The 16692-nt window shown below is 43.3% G+C and overlaps 1 protein-coding gene across 1 annotated transcript in view; it reads left to right on the top strand.

Moving 5' to 3' along the window:
* LOC135553279 (potassium voltage-gated channel subfamily H member 8-like) overlaps positions 1 to 16692 on the top strand; it is a 107342-nt gene that overhangs the window by 52534 nt on the left and 38116 nt on the right. The window lies entirely within an intron of this gene.

Genomic DNA, 16692 nt, shown 5'->3' with positions numbered 1-16692 from the left:
GCATTCCTTAATTTTGGGTCAGTCACAGTGGTCAGGTATTCTGCCTCTGTGTACTCTCTGTGTAGGGCCAAATAGCATTCTAGTTTGCTCTGTTTTTTTGTTAATTCTTTCCAATGTGTCAAGTAATTATCTTTTTGTTTTCTCATGATTTGGTTGGGTCTAATCTGCTGTCCTGGGGCTCTGTAGGGTGTGTTTGGGTTTGTGAACAGAGCCCCAGGACCAGCTTGCTTAGCGGACTCTTCTCCAGGTTCATCTCTCTGTAGGTGATGGCTTTGTTGTGGAAGGTTTGGGAATCGCTTCCTTTTAAGTGGTTATAGAATTTAACGGCTCTTTTCTGGATTTTGATAATTAGTGGGTATCGGCCTAATTCTGCTCTGCATGCATTATTTGGTGTTCTACGTTGTACACAAAGGATATTTTTGCAGAATTCTGCGTGCAGAGTCTCAATTTGGTGTTTGTCCCATTTTGTGAAGTCTTGGTTGGTGAGCGGACCCCAGACCTCACAACCATAAAGGGCAATGGGCTCTATGACTGATTCAAGTATTTTTAGCCAAATCCTAATTGGTATGTCGAAATTTATGTTCCTTTTGATGGCATAGAATGCCCTTCTTGCCTTGTCTCTCAGATCGTTCACAGCTTTGTGGAAGTTACCTGTGGCGCTGATGTTTAGGCCAAGGCATGTATAGTTTTTTGTGTGTTCTAGGGCAACATTGTCTAGATGGAATTTGTATTTGTGGTCCTGGTGACTGGACCTTTTTTGGAACACCATTATTTTGGTCTTACTGAGATTTACTGTCAGGGCCCAGGTCTGACAGAATCTGTGCATAAGATCTAGGTGCTGCTGTAAGCCCTCCTTGGTTGGTGACAGAAGCACCAGATCATCAGCAAACAGCAGACATTTGACTTCGGCTTCTAGTAGGGTGAGGCCGGGTGCTGCAGACTTTTTTAGTGCCCACGCCAATTCGTTGATAAATATGTTGAAGAGGGTGGGGCTTAAGCTGCATCCCTGTCTCACCCCACGACCCTGTGTGAAGAAATGTGTGTGTTTTTTGCCAATTTTAACCGCACACTTGTTGTTTGTGTACATGGATTTTACAATGTCGTATGTTTTACCCCCAACACCACTTTCCATCAGTTTGTATAGCAGACCCTCATGCCAAATTGAGTCGAAGGCTTTTTTGAAATCAACAAAGCATGAGAAGACTTTGCCTTTGTTTTGGTTTGTTTGGTTGTCAATTAGGGTGTGCAGGGTGAATACATGGTCTGTTGTACGGTAATTTGGTAAAAAGACAATTTGACATTTGCTCAGTACATTGTTTTCATTGAGGAAATGTACGAGTCTGCTGTTAATGATGATGCAGAGGATTTTCCCAAGTTTACTGTTGACGCATATTCCACGGTAGTTATTGGGGTCAAATTTGTCTCCACTTTTGTGGATTGGGGAGATCAGTCCCTGGTTCCAAATATTGGGGAAGATGCCAGAGCTAAGGATGATGTTAAAGAGTTTTAGTATAGCCAATTGGAATTTGTTGTCTGTATATTTGATCATTTCATTGAGGATACCATCAACACCACAGGCCTTTTTGGGTTGGAGGGTTTTTATTTTGTCCTGTAACTCATTCAATGTAATTGGAGAATCCAGTGGGTTCTGGTAGTCTTTAATAGTTGATTCTAAGATCTGTATTTGATCATGTATATGTTTTTGCTCTTTATTCTTTGTTATAGAGCCAAAATGATTGGAGAAGTGGTTTACCCATACATCTCCATTTTGGATAGATAATTCTTTGTGTTGTTGTTTGTTTAGTGTTTTCCAATTTTCCCAGAATTGGTTAGAGTCTATGGATTCTTCAATTACATTGAGCTGATTTCTGACATGCTGTTCCTTCTATTTCCGTAGTGTTTTTGTGTATTGTTTTAGTGATTCACCATAGTGAAGGCGTAGACTCAGGTTTTCCAGGTCTCTATGTTTTTGGTTGAACAGGTTTCTCAATTTCTTACTTAGATTTTTGCATTCTTCATCAAACCATTTGTCATTGTTGTTAATTTTCTTCGGTTTTCTATTTGAGATTTTTAGGTTTGATAGGGAAGCTGAGAAGTCAAATAGACTGTTAAGATTTTCTACTGCGAAGTTTACACCTTCACTATTACAGTGGAACGTTTTACCCAGGAAATTGTCTAAAAGGGATTGAAATTGTTGTTGTCTAATTGTTTTTGGGTAGTTTTCCAAACTGCATTCCTTCCATCTATAGCATTTCTTAATGTTACTCAGTTCCTTTGGCTTTGATGCCTCATGATTGAGTATTGCTCTGTTTAAGTAGACTGTGATTTTGCTGTGGTGTGATAGGGGTGTCAGTGGACTGACTGTGAACGCTCTGAGAGACTCTGGGTTGAGGTCAGTGATAAAGTAGTCTACAGTACTACTGCCAAGAGATGAGCTATAGGTGTACTTACCATAGGAGTCCCCTCGAAGCCTACCATTGACTATGTACATACCCAGCGTGCGACAGAGCTGCAAGAGTTGTGACCCGTTTTTGTTGGTTATGCTGTCATAGTTGTGCCTAGGGGGGCATATGTGGGAGGGAATGCTGTCACCTCCAGACAGGTGTTTGTCCCCCTGTGTGCTGAGGGTGTCAGGTTCTTGTCCGGTTCTGGCATTTAGGTCGCCACAGACTAGTGCATGTCCCTGGGCCTGGAAATGAAGGATTTCCTCCTCCAGGATGGAGAAGCTGTCTTCATTAAAATATGGGGATTCTAGTGGGGGGATATAGGTAGCACACAGGAGGACATTTTTCTCTGTTAGGATAATTTCCTTTTGAATTTCTAGCCAAATGTAGAATGTTCCTGTTTTGATTAATTTAATGAAGTGAGTTAGGTCTGCTCTATACCAAATTAGCATACCCCCTGAGTCCCTTCCCTGTTTCACACCTGGTAGTTTGGTGGATGGGACTACCAGCTCTCTGTAACCTAGAGGGCAACCAGTGGGTCTGTCTCCTCTATACCAGGTTTCTTGGAGGATGACAATGTCTGTATTACCGATTTCTTTGGTGAAGTCTGGGTTTCTGCTCTTTAGGCCAAAGGCAGATGACCTCAGGCCTTGGATATTCCAGGATGATATAGTGAAGGCTTTTTGTTCCAGAGTGTCCAATGTTGTTGGTCGTGGTTTGGCCTCAGGCCAGTAAGTGTGAGCAGAGCCTGCTGAGCATCTGGTACATGCCATTGGCTTGGGCGAGTGTGAGAGTGGGGGCTGGGACTGTTTGCCTGCTCACTACCTGGGCGTATGTGTGGCTTCCATGTTGAGGCCCTCTTTGCGGGGGTGGAGTGCATGGGGTGGGCAGGAGTGGCATAGGTCTGATCTGAGGGGGCCTAAATGGGGTGTGGGCATGGTTGACGTGGGGGGGGTGTTGATTGGTTGGGGTGGGGGTGTGGATGTGTCTGGGTGTGCTGTGGTCTGGATGTAATTCCTCTTGGCATGGGTCCTCTATGTGTAGGTCCAGGGGGGGTCCTGCAGGTCTGGGAGGGTGTCTCGCTGGTCTGGGTGGGGTGTCTATTGATCTGTTGCTCCTGTGTGAAGTGTTGGGGATACGTATGTCCTTTAGAGTTCGGGCAAAGGTGGGCACTGCTGCCTTGTAGAGGTGGACCTGGTCATAGAGGCTGTTCAAGTCCAGGGTGGAGTGGTGGGCCAGGAAAACATTTGGTTTTGAGGCACAGTCACGGGAAATACTTGCGTTTACCCGCTGTATTGTGGCAGGGTGGAAGTCTTTTCGTGGTAGCAGGGTGGAGATAACCACTTGTGCGTTGGGGAAAGTAGAAGAAGCCTTTTCAATCACTCCCTTCAGTGCTGTGGCCACCCTTTCCTGCTGTGCTCTCAGGTCGTTTGTGCCTGTGTGTATTATTATGTGGCTGGGTGAGCCTAGTTGGTCCTCAGACAGAAGGTTGAGGGTGCGCTGGGTGTTTGGACACCAGAGTTTAGACACACTGTGTTTGGGAAAAAGGTTTTTTTCTTCTATGTATTTCCCATTTGAGTCCATAAGTAGTACAATCTGTGTCTTGTGTTTGTCCTCAGTGGGTGTGGGGGGGTTGTCAGAAGGGCTATCAGGGTGGCTGACAGGGGGGGTGCTCAGAGGGGGTGAGAGCCGCTGGGCTTGGGGTTCTTCATGTGTCTATTCTGCTGTGATGTCGACTCTATGGTCAGGGTCTGGTGTGGACTGTTCTGCTGTGGTGTCGAGACTTTTGTCGGGTGCTGAGGTGGGCTGTTCTGCTGGCTTCTCTGTGGGGGTGGCTACCTCTCTAGTGGGTTGTTCTCTGTCACACACCGTCCCCCTCAACCTCTCCTCCGTCCCCCTCAACCTCTCCTCCATCCCCCTCAACCTCTCCTCCAACAGCCGTCTGATCCTCTCCTCGAGAGCTCTGTTCTTTTCCTGATCCTGCTCTTTCTCCTGTTGAAGTTGTCTCACAACTGTCCAGAGTGCAGATATGTCTCTCTCCAGCATTCCGGGTCTGGTTAAGGGGGTGTTGTTGTGCTGGACTGTTGTCTGGGTCTGTGCTGACTGAAGTGTAATCACCTGCTGTTCCAGCTCCACCTGCCTTACCTCCAGCTGGGTGAATTTGTCCTTCATTTCAATGAGGGAGTGGTAATCTGTGCTGGGAGGTTTACTCTCCGCTGGGGGTTGCTCGTCTGTGGGGTTACATAATGAAGAAGTCTGGTTTGACCCGCTCGGGGTGGGGGTATCTTTATCAAGGGAGAGCTTCTCCTGCTAGAATAATTTTGATTAGGTGAAAGTCCAGCTGAAACTGTTTGGGGTTACCCTGTACCATTACTGTTCCGGACTTATAGATATTTATATTACCTGACTCAGAGTCCTCGTTATCAAGTATTCTGAGTTTCCACCCCTCGTTAACCCCCCCTCTCTTAACAAAGGGGTAGTGTGCTAATATAGCACTGTGCCATGCCAGGGGATGGTTTGTGTGGAAGATAAGGTTGCTGATGTTCCCATTTTTGTAATAGTCAGCAAAAAGTGTCTCTTGATTTTCTATAAGGAGCTTCATTTTGTAGTCTTTTCTTGCTTTATCATTCTTGCAATGCACAGGGTTCTGTATTTTAATTACCTCTGAACAGCGGGAGGGAGCTTCTAAGGCCTCTCCATTTGGTTGGGGTAGACTGTGTGACTCTCCTGCCATTGTTGGGCTAATGGGCTTTGACACCTCTCACTTAACACGTCAGTGCTAGTTGAAGCTGTATCAAGCTTGGCAGAATTATGTTAGAATTCAGTCCTTATAAAGTAATGTTGTGTATTTTTCTTCTTGGCTTTTGGAGATAAAATATAGTTTCAGACTAAACATTACTCACTCAGTTCCAGGTTGGATGGTGTTTACAGGTTTCTGTTGTTTTTCAGAGAATTTGCTGTGTAGAGTAATAAATCTTGGTAGTTGTGAACCTTCCAGGTGATTCCGTAATTCCGTCCAAAATCAGGTTGTAGGTTTTAAGTTTTGATTTGAAGTGGGGGTTATGTTGTAGAGGGTATAATCCAGTATGTGTTCCTGACAAAAAAAAATCCAAGTTTATCTAACTCCTAATCTATCTTTTTTAAAGAAAATGCTGAAAAATGCAGGATCTCTCTCTCTCTCTCTCTCTCTCTCTCTCTCTCTCTCTCTCTCTCTCTCTCTCTGGCTCTCTCTCCTCTCTCTCTGTCTCTCTCTCTCTCTCTCTCTCTGGCTCTCTCTCCCTCTCTCTCTGTCTGTCTCTCTCTCTGTCTCTCTGTCTCTCTCTGTCTCTCTCTGTCTCTCTCTGTCTCTCTCTGTCTCTCTCTCTCTCTCTCTCTGTCTGTTGCTTTCCTTCCTGTCTCTTTCCTCTGTCTTTCTCCATCTTTGTTGTCCCATCCATGTTTACATTGTCGTACTGAAGCAGGGGTGGGAGTCAGATTCATCCCTCCAAGATGCTACCTTATTGACTCTTCTAATACTTTCTGTTCATCATATATGCACAGTCACTTTAACGATGCCTACATGTACATACTACCTCAATAAGCCTGACTAACAGGTGTCTGTATATAGCCTTGCTACTCTTTTTTCAAATGTCTTTTCACTGTTGTTTTATTTATTTACATACTTACCTACCTACCTACCTACCTACCCACACACACACACACACACACACACACACATACCTTTTTTTTCCTCACCATTGGTTAGAGCCTGTAAGTCAGCATTTCACTGTAATACCTATTGTATTCGGACGCACGTGACAAATAGACTTTGATTTAATTTGATTCCCACCACATCTACTGTATAAAACAATGACTTCTATCCAGCACTGTGATGCTTCTCCAGAGCGACTTACAATTAGTGTATTCATCTTAATATAGCTGGGTGAGACAACCACATATCACAGTCGTAGCAAATACATATTCCCCCCAATAAAGTAGTTATCAGCAAAGTCAGTGTGATTAATTGAAGATACTCTTTGAAGAGGAAGGGTTTCAGGTGTTTTCGGAAGATGGGCAGGGACTCTGCTGTCCTAGCTTCAAGGGGAAGCTGGTTCCAATATTGGGGTGTCAGGACAGAGAAAAGCTTTTGGGTGGGAAGGCCAAGAGACCAAAGATGGCAGAACCGAGTGCTTGGCTTGGGGTGTAGGGTTTGAGCAGAGCCTGAAGGTAGGGAGGGGCAGTTCCTCTTTATGCTCCGTAGGTAAGCACCATGGTCTTGTAGTGGATGTGAGCTTTGAATGGAAGTCAGTGGAGTGTGAGGGAGGAGCAGGGTGACATGGGAGAACTTGGGAAGGTTGAACACCAGGCGGGCTGCAGCATTCTGGATAAGTTGCAGGGGTTTGATGGCACAAGCAGGGAGCCCAGCCAACAGAGAATGACAAAGCCTGGATTAGGACCTGAGCCGCTCCTGTGTGAGGAAAGGTCATAATCTACAGATATTGTAGAGGATGAACCTGCAGGAGTGGGTCACTGCTTTGATATTTTCCGAGAATGACAGAGATAAATAAAAGCCAAATATGGTGCGGAATCAGAGGGGAAGATGGCCTTCTCTGATTGGGTTGTAGAGCTAGGGGCAGAGAGAAGGATTGTTACAGCACTACCTTGGAAACAACTGTGGGCAAAGACATAGTAATTTTACACCTGATGAGGAAAGATGAGGAAAAGCAACTGAAAACTAAATGGAAAATCAGAATAAATAATAAGTTGGACAAAGGAAATATTAAGACACACACACACACACACACACACACACACACACACACACACACACACACACACACACACACACACACACACACACACACACACACACACACACACACACACACACACACACACACACACACACACACACACACACACACACACACACACACACACACACACACACACACACACACACACACACACACACACACACACACACACACACACACACACACACACACACACACACACACACACACACACACACACACACACACACACACACACACACACACACACACACACACACACACACACACACACACACACACACACACACACACACACACACACACACACACACACACACACACACACACACACACACACACACACACACACACACACACACACACACACACACACACACACACACACACACACACACACACACACACACACACACACACACACACACACACACACACACACACACACACACACACACACACACACACACACACACACACACACACACACACACACACACACACACACACACACACACACACACACACACACACACACACACACACACACACACACACACACACACACACACACACACACACACACACACACACACACACACACACACACACACACACACACACACACACACACACACACACACGAGAATCAAAATTGTCAATGGGACAACAGTAACAACAATAACCAAGGGTCAAAATAACCATACAATGAACAATAAGCATACAGTAGAGGACATGTGCAGTGTCACAAACCGGCTCAAAGCCCGTAACAACGGGAGACAACGTGGAGATAAGGAGTAACAAAATATATATTAACTAAAACAACTAAGGAAAATATACAATGGTGTGTGTAATCACTAGTGTAAGTGAGTGTTTTGCATTCCTGAATGTGATAATGCAGGGTGTTGAAAGGTGCCAATGCAAACAAACAAAAGGCCACCAAGAACCACAACACAATCTACAATGGTGTCTGCATGGAGAGAGTCTCCTCCATGAATGTGGAAGAGGTCTATTTATCCTGGGACACACCTGGCCCAGGTGTTTCCCATGTAGCTGACGACCCTCCCCAACTCTGCCCACTGGCATCCTAATAAGGAAACAAGAACAAAGACAGAATACGGCAGACAGAGTGGGAGGGTCGTAACATTCCCCCCCATAAAACCGGGGACCAACAAGGACCCCGGAACATACAAGCCCCTGCGTCCCAAATTGCACCAACCAACCTCCTCCTCCCCAGACCTCAGCAACCTTTGCGCATAGGAAGCAATATTTAAGAGGAAAGAAAACAAGACCAGGAGGGAACAGACAGGAAAGATAGAAGATGACAACCCCAACCAATGGTCAGTCACATAAACATTCAGTAACATGGCACAAAAGACCACAACAGCTACAAACTCCAACGAAAGAACATCAGGGTCCTTAATTTTTACAACTCCCAACGATTCATAGTCACTTCCAACAATTCAGTCACCTCCAACGATTCAGTCACCTCCAACGATTCAGTCACCTCCAACGATTCAGTCACCTCCAACGATTCAGTCACCTCCAACGATTCAGTCACCTCCAACGATTCAGTCACCTCCAACGATTCAGTCACCTCCAACGATTCAGTCACCTCCAACGATTCAGTCACCTCCAACGATTCAGTCACCTCCAACGATTCAGTCAGCTCCAACGATTCATAGTCACCTCCAACGATTCATAGTCACCTCCAACGATTCATAGTCACCTCCAACGATTCATAGTCACTTCCAACGATTCATAGTCACTTCCAACGAAACAGAATTTCACTAATTTCAATCATTTAACCTTGTAGTGTTCAGCCATCAACTGCTGTTCTTTAGTACATAATTCTAACAGGTCCTCTGATGGAAAGCGAATGAACTTGTGTACATGAGACACCATAGTCATAAGTAAAGTAAATAATCTTGCTCAACCCCTCTGCTGAGCACATCAGACCACAACCAGAGAAATGACAATCACCCTGAGCACCACAGAAGAGAGATGAGATATGGAGCTTCCCCAAACCTACAATAACTCAACCCTAGTCTTCGTGCAGATTTGCGGTGGGAATTTACGCACTGTAGCCCGTTGGCAAGGAAAAACTCCCCAGCATGCTGGCAAATTCCACCAAGCCACGGATGTGCCCCCGAGACAACTGCTCAGTCCACAGACACCACACAAAAATAACAAACATTTAACCATGCCAAACATGTCCAAAAATGAAACACGTCGCTAAGCCTATCAGGGGTAAAAGGCTATAGCTCCAGGTAGCAAGTTCCACTACCCTACACAAATCTCCTACCGAGGTACACAGCCGATTTACTCACCTCCTCAGACTGACTTCCCAACAGAAAGCAGAACAAGAGTTCAGGCTAGGCAGGGCCTGGAAACTAACCATTATCTCTCTCCAACGCAGCACACAAACCAAGCAACAAAAGCAACCAATACTGGGCCTATCAAACTCAAACACGATATGCAACCCAAACACGTACCTCCACGGTCTCCCAAACCAATAGTTCAAAAGATCCCGGACGAGCCCCCACTTGTCACGAACCGGCTCAAAGCCCGTAACAAAGGGAGACAACGTGGAGATAAGGAGTAACAAAATATATATTAACTAAAACAACTAAGGAAAATATACAATGGTGTGTGTAATCAGTAGTGTAAGTGAGTGTTTTGCATGCCTGAATGTGATAATGCAGGGTGTTGAAAGGTGCCAATGCAAACAAACAAAAGGCCACCAAGAACCACAACACAATCTACAATGGTGTCTGCATGGAGAGAGTCTCCTCCATGAATGTGGAAGAGGTCTATTTATCCTGGGACACACCTGGCCCAGGTGTTTCCCATGTAGCTGACGACCCTCCCCAACTCCGCCCACCGGCATCCTAATAAGGAAACAAGAACAAAGACAGAATATGGCAGACAGAGTGGGAGGGTCGTCACAGCAGGTTGATTGGTCTGTCAGACACTGTCCCTCATCTTATGGCTGGCAGCAATGTAGTGTGCTGCCAACCCACAGTTCTCTGCGTCCTCCCCCCAACAGGACAGGTAGCCTACTCTCATCAGAGAGGTCTTTGAAACCTTGAATAAGGGTTTCAAATTTGGGGAAATGACACTCTAATTGTTTTATATTTTTGACATTTTGTCAGGAAATGCAGCTCCGTCTCAGGTTCTGCTGTTGTGCAGTGGTTGTACAGCCTTTCCTCTACAGGGAGCCAGGTTTTCCTGTGTCTACCCTTCTCAATGGCAAGGCTGTGCTCACTGAACCTGTACTTTGTCAAGGTTTTTCTAAGGTTTTGATCAGTAACCATGGTCAAATAGTTTGCCACTGTGTACTGTCGATTTAGGGCCAGATAGCACTGCATTTTGCTTTGCTTTGCTTTGCTTGTGTTTCCCAATAAGTAATATAGTTTTGTTTTGACTGTTGTAATTTGTTTTATTCTGATTGATTGGATGTTCTGGCCCTGAGGCTTCAGTGTGCTAGTAGAACAGGTTTGTGAACTCAGCCTCTCTCTCTCTCCCTCTCTCTTTCTCTCTCTCTCTCTCTCTCTCTCTCTCTCTCTCTCTCTCTCTCTCTCTCTCTCTCTCTCTCTCTCTCTTGTTCTCTCTCTCTCTCTTGTTCTCTCTCTCTCTCTGTAGGGGAGTAATACATGAGGTAGAGATCCACTGATATAACCCAGGGTAGCTGTTTTTATTAACACCCCCCCCTCTTCCCTTTATCACTATTTCCACCCTAATCCTTCTCCAATTGTTGCAACTACATACTCTCTGTTTTGTTACCTTTCTAAGCAATTACTGACCCACTATCTTGGTGTGTGTGTGTGTGTGTGTGTGTGTGTGTGTGTGTGTGTGTGTGTGTGTGTGTGTGTGTGTGTGTGTGTGTGTGTGTGTGTGTGTGTGTGTGTGTGTGTGTGTGTGTGTGTGTGTGTGTGTGTTGGCCTGGGGAGCAGATGCTGCTGGGTGACATTCAGGAGTCTGTCTGGGAAGCTGCTATACTGTGTTTATTGGTGTGTGCGTGTATTAGTGTGTGCATGTATTAGTGTGTGCGTGTGTGGGAGAGGGAAAGGTTGAAAGAAAAGAGGGAGAAAAAGGTGTAAGCATATGTAAGTAGATAAAGATTTTCTACACACACAAATGTACACGCGCACACACACACAAAAAATACTTTCATCACACACCGACAGCCCACCTGTGGTGAAGTGTATGATTAGGGCTGTTACAGCTTATTACCTCCACACAGTCATGACTGCAGTAAAATTCCACGTGACCGTTAAGTCACAGAAATCTCCTTTTATGCGCTCTGGACATACTTTGTTAGTACCCAACTCACTAACTACCATCAGGTCCTAATGGCCTGGTACTCAGGGCTCTATTGTCCCTCCATCAGGTCCTAATGGTCTAGTACTCAGGACTCTATTGTCCCTCCATCATGTCCTAATGGCCTGGTACTCAGGGCTCTATTGTCCCTCCATCAGGTCCTAATGGCCTGGTACTCAGGGATCTATTGTCCCTCCATCAGGTCCTAATGGTCTAGTACTCAGGACTCTATTGTCCCTCCACTAGGTCCTAATGGCCTGGTACCTCTAATCAGGTCCTGACCTGGTACTCAGGACTCTATTGTCACTCCATCATGTCCTAATGGCCTGGTACTCAGGGCTCTATTGTCCCTCCATCAGGTCCTAATGGTCTGGTACTCAGGACTCTATTGTCCCTCCATCATGTCCTAATGGCCTGGTACTCAGGACTCTATTGTCCCTCCATCAGATCCTAATGGTCTGGTACTCAGGGCTCTATTGTCCCTTAACCACTCTGACATCAATGCAAATGCAATTGCATCAAATTACATCAAACACTTATCATCAGAACAGTAGGCCTATCACCTCACTGTGATGATCAATATAAAGAAAGAAGTTCAACAGCAGATTGAAACAGTGTAAAACTTGGTTGTTGTGGATGTTGTTTCAAAGCCTAACACAATGAAATGGACAGTGCTTTCTAAGGTGATGATTAATTAAAACTCCCATATGCATATTCAAGCTTATGCATATGCATAGAAAAAAAACAATTTGTGCCGCATATAGCCAACCACATATCACACACAACAAAACTGATTTGACCTCTACGGGATCGGTATGTGTGTGTCGGTTGGGCTAACGTGCGCTAATGTGATTAGCAAGACGTTGTAAGTAAGAAGTATATTTCCCAGGGCATAGACATGTCTTATATGGGCTGAAAGCTTAAATTCTTGTTAATCTAACTGCGCTGTCCAATTTACAGTAGCTATTACAGTGAATAAATACCATACTATTGTTTGAGGAGAGTGCACAGCAACAAAACACTTTTATCACAGAAACTGGTTTGATACATTCACCTCTGAAGGTAAATAATGTACTTACATTCAGTAATCTTGCTCTCATTTGTCATCCTGAGGGTCCCAGAGATAAAATGTAACATAGTTTTGTTTGATAACATAAATGTTTATATTCAAATGTAGGAACTGTTTTCTACAGTTTGAACCCCTGTCTCACCCCTCCCCCCATCTAAATGTGTGAAGGTTAGTGTGTTTTCTGTAGGGAAGCTAATTATCCATCATTTATGACATTCCTGGGAGTGTGTAAACTTAATTTTTTTTATTACCATATAATTTTTTGTATGTTCTCTATAGTTATGTACTTGAAAATGTATCAATTGACCAATTCGGCACATGTGGGCAGATTTGATACAACATTTTGAACATTAATTCAATGGTTCATTGATTCAGTCTAAAACTTTTCACATACACTGCTGCCGTCTAGTGGCCAAAATCGAAATTGCGCCTAGACTCCTAAGCGATATAATGTCCTTTCACTTGCATTTTAAAGAGGATACAAATAAATAAAAAAGAAAGTGCATGAATGCATGAATATGTCTTTGGTACATAATTGGTCAAGCCTATACTCTAAAATGAACATGTCTTTGGTACATTATTGGTCAAGCCTATACTCCAAAATGAATATGTCTTTGGTACATAATTGGTCAAGCCTATACTCTAAAATAAATATGTCTTTGGTACATAGTTGGTCAAGCCTATACTCCAAAATGAATATGTCTTTGGTACATAATTGGTCAAGCCTATACTCTAAAATAAATATGTCTTTGGTACATAGTTGGTCAAGCCTATACTCCAAAATGAATATGTCTTTGGTACATAATTGGTCAAGCCTAAACTCTAAAATTAAACAAATTTCAATAATCGCCTTTGAGTGTGGACTGTATTATTACTCATACTGGATGGACTGGTTACCTTATGCTATGCTCCAAAATGTCTATCCATGAGTCTGGGAGAGAACATTTAGCCAGCCCTAAGCGATGATGTTGGTTCATTGATTGTGCCAGGAAGCTTATAGTTAGCCTACAATTCGTGAATTTGTATTTGATTTTGAAATGCGTAGTAATAGTGATTTTATTTTATTGTGTCACAATTTACCTTTAGCTATGCAGAATATCTCACCACCATGCGTTTCCATCTGCCCCTCTGTCCTATATTCCTTTCTTGAGAGCGAAACAGTTTAGTGAAATATGTTTAATATATGTTACTATCGATGTTCCCGAACAGATTCCACCTGGTTTCCCAAATTAAGCACTGGGTAGCTGATGATGATGATAATGATAAAGGTGATGACGATGATGATAATGATGGTGGTGATGGTGCAGGAACAGGTTTGGAGAGCCCATGGCTTACAGAGCTTGGGCAAAATATCACCTGTAGTTCAGCGAGAGCATGCTCTTCCAACAGAGGTTGATTCATGTAGTGAAATAAGTGTTGTTATATTTATTTCTCAGCTGCTCATATTAAGCACATGCTCCGCTATAAACCTGAAGTAGCCTACAAAATGGGCCGATTCGAAAGCGAGCAGCATCCATTCGTTATTCAAGTGCATACAGATGAAATGTATTTTCCCCCTGCTCCTGTTCCTGCCCATTTGATAATGTGTCATTCTATATCTAAACTAATCTTACATATTAGTAAAGACAAGATTCAATTGAAAATAGTCTGATGGGTAAAAATAAGATGTGCAGCCTGAGGCAAGGAACAGAGAGCAAACTTTTTTTGCTACTTTCTCAAATCATCAATAGCCTATACTCGCATCATGCAGCCAAAATATGTTTGATTTCTAAGACATTCTAAAGGTTTGTATCATTCATAGCTAAAGTTGCCAAATAACTCTACATCTAGCATATAGGACCTGTTTCTAATGTTTACTTTTACTCAACATAGCCACTTTGTCACGGCCGTTAAAGGAATAGGACCAAGGTGCAGCGTGGAGCGCGTACAGTTCTCTTTTTATTTGGAAAAAAGACACAGAACAAAACAATAAACACCACAAAACCAAACCATGAAGCTAAATGCTATGTGCCCTATACAAAGTCAACTTCCCACCAAGACAGGTGGAAAAAAAGGGCTACCTAAGTATGGTTCTCAATCAGAGACAACGATAGACAGCTGTCCTTGATTGAGAACCCTACCCGGCCAAACAGATAGAAATACAAATAATAGAATATAGAATACCCACCCCAACTCACACCCTGACCAAACCAAAATAGAGACATAAACAGGATCTCTAAGGTCAGGGCGTGACACACTTCGTATGCGCACTTGCTTCGTTATGGGAAAATATTATTTATATTTTATATGGCTAAGCTCAATTATATTCTTCTTACTATAAAATCATAAAAAATAAAATAATGTAATTGGACTTATCTTGTCAGCTAAATGAACAAGCCTACAGCCTATGGCATGGAGCGCAGCCAGAAAACACAGGACTGCAGTATGCCAACTCATATTATGGTGTTCTGAAATTCATGTTCTTCTAATCAGAATGTTTCTTTAAACCTGACTAAAATAAATCATGGATTCATTGTGATGGTGTATATTAAATTGATTTATTCCACTTTTTTAAATGTAGATGTTCCCAAGGCGCGGAACAGCAGCGTGTATGTGTGGAGGCCTGGAGACGCTATATGTGTTTATAATGGTCAATTACCGTGAGACCTCAGACAGGTGTGTGTACTTTCTGTGGCTCAGGACTTCTTTATTGCCATAGGTTTAGTGTGTGTGTGTGTGTGTTCGTGTGTTCGTGTGTGTCAGCATGTGTGGTTCTGAGTTTATAGCATTGCTGCAGTGAGCTAGAGCTTTACTGTCTGCCTGGGCGACAAAGGAAGATTGCTGCTCAAATGAATTTCCTTGCAGGACGTTTTTTTCTTGAGCGGATGGTCATGGGACTGGAAAATAATTCAAATTGACCACAAGAAGAACAGATATAATATTTGACTAAAACATAATCATTTCAAACCTTGCTTACATTTGTATAGATCACATATATCAGGGCAGATAACCCACTGTTCCGAGGCCGTCATTGAAAATAAGAATTTGTTCTTAATTGACTTGCCTAGTTAAATAAAGGTTAAATAAAATATAAAATAATACATATATATCTCTTTATTATGTGAGGGAATACTTCATGATAAAGTTCTAAAATTAAAATCACTTGGAGCTGATTTGCTGGTGTTTCTTTATTTTTTGCTCAGAAAACCTTGGAGGCTCCTATAAAATCACCCATGGGCCAAATTCGGCCTGCGGTCCGCCAGTTGGGGAACCCTGACGCATGTGTCCCAAATGGCACCCTATTTCCGATATTGTGCACTACATTTGACCAGGGCCTGTAGGATCTATAGGCAATACTGTGCCCTTTAGATCGCATCCACGGTGTTCATGCATTCCTGTTGACAGGAAATCACTCTCTGAGCTCATTCTCTCTCACATTGCCTTTCAGCACCAAGCACTCAAATATCAAGGAAATGAAAGAAGTGTGAGAATATGCAGCACTGTATTTAATCAAAACATGGAAGTGAACTATATTCCTGTTGAAGATTATTAGAGTGATGATGACCATGAGCTTTAATGATGCAGTTGGTCTCATTCTAAATAATTTAATATTGCTGATCTATTCTAAAATATAGTGATGATGATGGTGATGATAATGAGGGTGGTGATGGTAATGATGGTGATGAAAATTATGGTGGTGATGCTGATGATAATGATGGTGGTGATGATAAAATAATGATGGTGGTGATGATGATGATAATGATGGCGATGATGATAATGATGGTGGTGATGATGATAATGATGGTGGTGATGATGAGGATAATGAGGGTGGTGATGCGGATGATAATAATGTTGGTGATGCTGATAATGATGTGGTGATGGGGGTGATGATGATAATGAGGGTGGTGATGATGATAATAATTATGTGGTGATGATAATGATGTGGTGATGATGATAATAATGATGGTGAGGATTATGAGGATAATGATGGTGGTGATGCTGATGATAATGATGCTGGTGATGCTGATGATAATGGTGGTGATGATGATGGTGGTGATGATGTTGGTGATCATAATTATGG

The sequence above is a fragment of the Oncorhynchus masou genome, chromosome 13 (assembly GCF_036934945.1).
Source record: "Oncorhynchus masou masou isolate Uvic2021 chromosome 13, UVic_Omas_1.1, whole genome shotgun sequence".
In the NCBI taxonomy this organism is placed as follows: Eukaryota; Metazoa; Chordata; class Actinopteri; order Salmoniformes; family Salmonidae; genus Oncorhynchus; species Oncorhynchus masou.
This window is presented reverse-complemented; position numbering and strand designations above follow the sequence as displayed.